At 36.6% G+C, this 8,175-nt stretch overlaps 1 pseudogene across 1 annotated transcript; it reads left to right on the top strand.

The window, feature by feature from the left end:
* Positions 1–5,428: 5,428 nt before the first annotated feature.
* LOC306651104 (peptidyl-prolyl cis-trans isomerase NIMA-interacting 1-like) lies at positions 5,429–6,022 on the top strand (annotated as a pseudogene). Its single transcript has one exon. The product of its transcript is annotated as a peptidyl-prolyl cis-trans isomerase NIMA-interacting 1-like (transcript).
* Positions 6,023–8,175: the final 2,153 nt, after the last annotated feature.

The following is an 8,175-nucleotide window of genomic DNA, read 5'->3' on the forward strand; positions in this document are numbered from 1 at the left end:
CTGTTAAAAATACATACCTAAAATTCCATTATCTATTATCATGATGAACCACAGTTATGCCCTTTTTTAATGGACAGCAAGAGAGAGGGGAATGAGACTAAAAGACTAAAATCTCTGTCATAATAATGAGTTATTCTCCTCAAAAGCAGCTATCAGCACCCATGAAGAATTTACCATGAAGTATTGTTCCTAGGTCAAATTTCTGGCCAGCTAGCGGTAACTGAAGTTCATCTTCTAGTTCATAACTAATTGGACAAAGGTATTTTGGCTAGAGAATCAAACTTAATACTGCATAACCATAACTGGGTTAAGCACCATTATGAAAAATGGTAGGTGCTAACTTACATAGAACATGCCACCTTTCACTATGAATATATATTTTATTATTATAGAAGACAAAATGGTTGAAATTTATGAGATTATTTTTAAAGTAAAATAAGAATCAGAACAAGTTCAGTAATTTAATCCCAGTATAGTCTTTACTGTGAACCATTAGTAGAAAAACAATGAAACCAACGCTAAGAAGTGTTCTTTCATTCTGGCTGAGAAAACTTGTGCTTGAGATGTACTAACACAACGACAGGAGGATGAGACTGACAGAATCCCCTGCTTGCACACAATTACTCTTTTGTACACACAGACCATATTAAAAATAACCATATTCATGATAGTGCAATGCACTTTGTGTCTGCAAAGAATAATATTAATATTGACACATGACAAATAAAACATACACACCTATACAAAACATTTTTTGCCAGAAAGGGAAACTTGCTCTTTTAAAATGTAATAACGCTTTCTAAATTAATATGATTTGTTTTTCATGAGTGGATCAATTTCTTGAACTTCACAAGTATAAACTAGGAAATATTCCCCTATCATTTTATTTTTGGGTTTTCTGTACATTGAAGTTTCATAATAGACTTCGAAAATGTCTCAGATAAATCATTTCCTTATCCAATTAGTTTTTGGTAAAAGTTAGTATATCATTTTTCTGCATATTACCAAAGTGAGGAAATCCAGTCTCACATGTAAGCTACTAGGGAGAGTAAAAACTATAAATTCCTGATGTTGAGAACCAGGGTCTTCTTTTAAATTCCGGAGATTATCTGTTATGTTTTAGATATGAAGTGTACCCCAAAAGCTCATGTGTGGGACAGTGTAAGAAAGTCTGGAAGTGAAATGATTGCATTATAAGACCCTAAACCCAATCAGTACATTAATCCCCTGATAAGGATTAACTGGGTAGGGTGGGGCTGGAAGAGATGGTTCAATGTAAACATGCCTTGGGGCATATTTTTTCCCCTGGTGACCGGAGGAATCTCTCTGCTGCCTAGTGCCATGTCTCAAGCTGCTTTCATCTGTCAAATTTTTCAGCAGTGGTAATGTTCTGCCTTACCTCCCCAAATCAGTGGGGTTGACTTTCTGTGGACTGAAACCTCTGAAATCATGTGCACCAAGTAAATATTTTCTCTTCTAAAATTGTTCTTGTCAGGTCTTCTGGCAATAGCAGCAACAACAACAACAATAAAAAAAAATGAATAAAACACCATCAAACAATATCTACCAATAAGCATTTATTCAGTAAATATTTGTAGCTAATAGGGCTTTGTAAAACAAGTTACAATGTGTTTATATTTTGAAGCATGCTTATTATTCATGAAAGGTTAAGCCATAAAACGCTTTAAATATTAAAATCCAGTAAGTGTTTTTCTTTTCTCTTGGGACATCAACTTTACTCCTGTTGCCTTCTATTTGAAGTAAAAAAAAAAAAAAAGAAAACAAAACATTAACAACAAAACATGTTTTATAATGACAGTTTTAACAATTCAACGTTGACCAAAATTTTATTTCAGAATCAAGAAACACACTATGGAGAAGTCCCAAAGAGTCTTTTCAATTAATATTAAGGGAATGGGTTTAATGTATTTGCAGCTATGATTCATGTGAATTAAAATCATATTTTTAAAAATCTATTTAGTTTTGAAATTCCAAAATGACCTAGTTTACAGACTATCACCCCTTCAAAAACTTGGAATAATTTCAAATCACAGGCAACTTCACATAAACAGAGCTTCCACTAATCAGCAAATAGATCAATGCTATACTGATCTATCTGTTTCTCACTTCACACATTCAGGTTAAATGAAAACCTGATTAAAAGGCTCATGTTTCAAGGCAGTGACATTTGATATCTGAGAGGAAAAGTGACTTTAATAAAAAGCAGATTTTGGAATTTCTGCTTATGAGAATTCAATTCAACTTTTTTGTTCTTCTCGCAAGAAATGATCTATAGAACCTAGTTTATAAACGTGTTTTCCTTTAGTGTCTTCATTTGGTTTCTTCATTCAAGAAACATTAAGAATCAAGATGTGCTGGGGAGAAGAGAATGGATTGAGGGAATGAAGCACTTCCCAGAAGCTCCTCAGTATGAGACTTACAAATCAGGAAAAATCCTTCTCAGTGAGATGGGTAACTAAGGGAACTCACTGAAACTTAATACTGAAGTGTGAAAAAAAAAAAAAAACACAGTAAGTCAGACACTTCAACATGAGAATTAATATCTTAGAAAAAGGTCAGATTGTGTGCCAACCTGGTCACCAGTGTTGGTAGTGAAAGGGAGGGGCAGTGCAAACAAAGGATGTGTCATAGCTGACTGATAAAAAAAATAAAATAAGGAATAATTGACTTGGTAAAATCTGTGAATAAAAAAGGAAAACTGATTTTAATGGACTCAGAATAAGTAGGAGAAACAGCTTGATGAAAGCAAATCTATGGTTCACTCCCCCAGGATGGGAGATAGTCCAGGAATGAAAAAAAAAAAAAAAAAAAAAAAACTACTGGGAAGAGAGAGAAGTCACCTAGTTCCCTGTGAAAGCAAGCAAGGCATCCAGCAGCCTTGCTGCCACCTCCATTCTCCTGGTGTAGAAAGCAGAGGATGCTGCGTGGCACAACTACAAGCAGAGATGGGAGAATAGGAACTCTTGGAGTAGATAAAAAAAAAAAAAACCTCCCCAGAAGGCCCCCTAACTAAAGAGACTGAAATAGACACACAGAAAATTTCATATGGATGACAAGGGAGAAAGTACCCATTACTGCTGGCACTATGTGTAGTAGAAACATAAGAATATCTTCACTCAAAAGCAGATACTCAGTACTACATATTCAGAGGGGGAAGCTGAAATTGTGGAGATTTTGTCCCTACACCTTCAAAGTGGATTTTACTAGAGCCCCTAGAAATTCAGACACTTGCAGAGACTGACATTTCCTCTGACATGGGGTTATTCGTTAATTCATATTAAATTGTCAGGCTGAGCTCTAGAACAAGGCATATGCTGATGGGTGAGGAGAATAGGACTGATTAACGTCAGGGGGAAAATGGTGACTCCTTTACAATCTTCCCAAGTCCAGAAGAGGCTGAAGAATAGGATGATACATCCTACACACCTCCCTACAGCACATAGACTGAGGCTCTCAGAATAAAGCGTGTGATGCAACTTGATCACTCTGTAGGCAAAGTGGATGAAAGGGCTAACTAGGATCCTTGCCAGCCTTACATTCCCACTCCTCGAAACAATAACAAGGCCATTCTAAGGGGGAAATCTGCTTTGAAGCAGACAACACTCTACCACTAGAACTAATCAGGCAAGATGCGGAGGGACTTCAGCATACAGACTTCTCCAACAACTTTAGCCAATGGGAGTCAGAGCTGAGAAAAAACAAACAACACAATATCACTTAAAGCGCAATTTATTTTTTTAATTCAATAATTTTACAGTATAAAAAGGTAGCACCTAATCAGCCACAAATAGGAAAATAACAAATAGCCAAAATTTACAAAAAGAAAAGAGATATTAGTATGATTTTATAGATATTAAAAATAATTAGAATATGAAAAATTAATTCCAATGAATTTGAGAATCTAGGCAAATTATTTTAAAAGAACTAATTAGCAACTGATACAAAAAGAAAATATTTTATACAAAGAAAATCTGTGATCAGTTCTACCAAATAGTTTAAGATGACATAAGCAGAATGTGATGGTACCTATAATTCCAGCAGCTCAGGAGACTGACAGGAGGATTGCAGAGTTCAAAGTCAAACTCAGCAATTTAGGGAGGCCCTAAGCAATTTAGGGAGACCCCCATCTCTATATAAAATATAAAAGGGCTGGGTCAGTGGTTAAGCACCTTAAGGTTCAATTCCCAGTACCAAAAATAAATTAAGTAATTTAATTATTTTTTAAATGACATACAATAATTAGACAAGTTCTTAAAGAAAATGGAAAAAGGAAGGAATACTTCCTAGCTCATTTTGTGGGACCCCCATAACATAAGTTCATATATATTACAAAAATTTATTAAAGGCTAGTGCTAAACATCAATGATGAATTCTTCTGAACAGTTTAGGATAATATAACAAAATTAAACAAATCCTTACAGAAAATAGACAAGAAGGGGCTGAGGGCATTGCTTAGTGGTAAGGATGTTTGCCTGGCATGCGTGAGGCCATAGGTTTGATCCCCAGCATTCAAAATAAAAATAAAGAGATAGCCGAATGTTTTCCCTGATAAGTGAATGATAACACATAATGGGAGTGGGGAGTGGGGGCGAGAAAAGAACTTTAGATTACATAGAGGGAAATGAGAGGGAGGAGGGGACAGGGGTATGAAAAATGGTAGAATGAGGCAGACATCATCACCCTATGTACATGTATGATTACATGAATGGTATGAATCTACATCGTGCACAACCATAGAAATAAAAAGATGTACCCCATTTGTGTACAATAAGTCAAAATGCAGTCTGTAAAAATTTAAAAAAAAACATAATAATAATAATAAAGAGATAAGGATAACCATTATTACCAATTAAATCTAATATTGTATTGGAGACCCTATCCAGCAAAGTATGATGAGAAAAAAGAAATAAAAGCATGAGTATTGAAAAAAAACATAAAATTCATTATTCACAGATATATGTATACACACACACACACACACAAGTCAGTTTCAGTGGTATAGGTCTGTAGTCATAGCATTTGTCAGGGTGATGTGGGAAAATCATTGTGCTCGGAGTTTGAGACCAGCCTGGGTATCATAGACATTTCCTCAAAAGTAAACAAAAATTCCAAAAAGATTTGGGTTCATTAAGAGTAATATATCAAATAAGCCTGGTTGTTTCATACAAGTTTAATTTATAAAGTCAGTTTTATTTTTATGAATATTTCAAGGAGTCAATTTGCATTTTATTTTAATTCTTCAGTGAATTTTGTCAGAAATGACCTATTTTCTTATATTTTTCCTGGGGTTTTCTCTATCAATATTTTTAATTATATTTTATTACTCCTATACTACTGAAGTGAGGTCTATCAATGCATGATGACTGTCCACAGAGTGTGTTGATTGTTTCTGGATTCAATCTGTCACATGGGTCATGATTTAATCCTCTTATCAAAACTGCAGCTGGAGGAGAAGCTGCAACGTGGCTGGGAGAAGTGCATGAGCCTGCAACTCAGGCCGGGTATACTACTTTAATGACATCACCAACACCAGTCAATTGAAGCGAACCAGGGGCAACAAGCCACAGTGGCCTCAAAAATTGGCAGAAGAGCCAGCAGGGTCCGCTGCTCATACCTGCTGGTTAATCATAGTCAGTCAAGAGGGCCCTCCTTCTGGCAGCAGGAGATCAGCCCAATGGAGGAGGAGGCCCTGGACCTGATCATTGACTACACCCAGAAGATCAAGTAGGAGATGAAGACTTTTAGTTCCTGGCCTCACAATTCAACAACTGCAGCTTGATCAAGGCCAGGGGACATCTGGGTGCCTTCAGTAGAGGTCAGATGCAGAAGCCATTTGAAGATACCTCATTTGCCCTGCAGACGGGAGATGAGTGGGCCTGTGTTCACAGATTCTAGTATCCACATCATCCTAATCACAGAATTAGGGGTGTGGGCAGTCCAGGCCTCACCTGCAGGGAGGGGCAGGGCCGCTGGGTGCACTGGTTCCCCTGCTATTGGCTGACTACTGACTGCTCCCCACTGCTGCCATCACACAGTACTTATTGTTTCCAAAATGGCTGGAGAGGGGGCTCTTCATGATTGGGAGCTCTGGACTTCTGCTCTTTGTCCTACCTGTCCCTGCCAGACTCCCCTGAAGTAACTGACAGCAAAAAGGCAATGAGGGTAGGGAGGCTCCCAAACCAAGCGGAGTGAGGGTGAACTGTTCCCCTGGTCCCAGAGGTAGGCAGGAAGTCCTGGAGTTGTTGGTTCTTGGTTTGCCCCATTCCTCTGTTGCAAAAAACAAATTCTCAGTGCCAAAAAACTTAAAGCCGAAAAGTAGTTGTCTGCACACTTCCATTGTATTTTCCAGATTTTGGCAGTAAAATTTTCTCTATTAAGGATACATTTGCTCCTAGTTCAACTACCTGCTTTGCTGAGCTATAAAATGATGGAATATATCAAATGCACAGTTCCTAGCAAAAGCCAGTACTATATATATCTCAGACTTTACCCTAAGATAGAACACTACTAATTAGGACTGTATCTCAGTATAAAATATGGAGAGCAATGCACAGATACATATCAATGCATAGCATGCACATATGGTAGCAAATTTTTACAGTTGTTTTTTAATATTTTCATATGGATTCATATCTTTGAGAGGATATAGAAATGTGAGGAATGGAAGTAAAGATAAATGATAGGTATCTTTAAACATCTGATTCGATATATACTGTGTGGAATTCACAGCAAAAACAATAGGACAACAAATTGTCTTTTTTACTGTGAATTAAGCAGTATGTTTTATGATCCAAGTTGTGGATATGCCATGAGGTAATATACTGTCCCAACTTTATCTTACCTATATTCTGATATTAGGTTGTTTGATGTTCCTGAGTTTGGGTGATAAGAACTTTTTTTGTATAATATTCAGTAGCTTAAGAAATGGCTTAGAATCTGTGAAGCTAATTGGTGCCATTTTAATTTAAAAATATTTATATAGTGTTTATAACAAGATTCTCAATGAAACAGATACTTCTGTCTTCAGAGTAGCATCCACATTTTTCATTACATCTTCAATGTTGGATGGGTCAATGAATTTAGAACAAATGGTCTTCTTAAACAACCTGAATTCTCACCATCACCAATGTAAAACAGATCAAACTAAATTCCTTTGGTGCAAATTTGAGCTATACTACCATCGAATTATTTCATCAACAGAAGAAAACATTTGATGCCAGCTATTCTTTTCCTGATTCCTATGGAAATTCAATGAGTCCAAATGAAATTAAACATTATCTTTTTTTTCTCCAAATGTTAGTCTCAGATTCAAAGTTAAGCAGTGGTAATAATATGATCTTGTTTCCCCTCAAATTTAAAGAACTAGAGATGACTAAAATGCATTCTCAGGAAATCTTCCTTAACTACACTGTGCTCTTGTGACTATCACATGAATATGAAAAATAGTTAAGTGAGTTATATCAGTCTGTCATATGGTATAAAAGTAAAGGCCAAAACAAGGCTTAACTTCATTTGAAGTTGTTGTTTTTTCTGGGGGGGGAGAAGGGTGCTGGGGATCAAACCCAGGGCCTTGTGCTTGCTTACAAGGCAAGCACTCTACCAACTGAGCTATCTCCCCAGTCCCTTAACTTCATTTGATAAGGCAACTGTATCAACTAAGAAAGGTCACTCATATAAGTTTGATAAAACTTGTGCACTTAGTAGAAATGGAGGTTCTAGTTTTTTTATGGATGGTTTTTAATTTAAGTATTAGGAAGGGTGTAAAGAATAGATTCTAAATTGAAATCCAAAGCACCCTTACAATTGAAATATTTAAATCATCTTGTCAGGTGAAGTGGTGCATACCCATAATTCCAGCAGCTCGGGTAACTGAGACAAGAGGATAGCAAGTTCAAAGCCAGCCTCAGCAAGTGCTGAGGCACTAAGCAACTCAATGTGACCCTGTCTCTAAATAAAATACAAAATAAGGCTGGAGAAGTGGCTCAGTGGTCAAGGGCCCCTGATTTCAATCCCTGGTACCCAAATAAATAAATAAATAATCTCCATAGTGTCATTATCTTTCACAATTTTCCATTCCCTTATGATTCTTCTGCTTTCCTTTCACCTGGTTACTGTATTTCAAACTGAATGATATGGACAATAGGCCCCAGCGAA

This window comes from Sciurus vulgaris (assembly GCF_902686455.1).
Source record: "Sciurus vulgaris genome assembly, chromosome: X".
Lineage (NCBI taxonomy): Eukaryota > Metazoa > Chordata > Mammalia > Rodentia > Sciuridae > Sciurus > Sciurus vulgaris.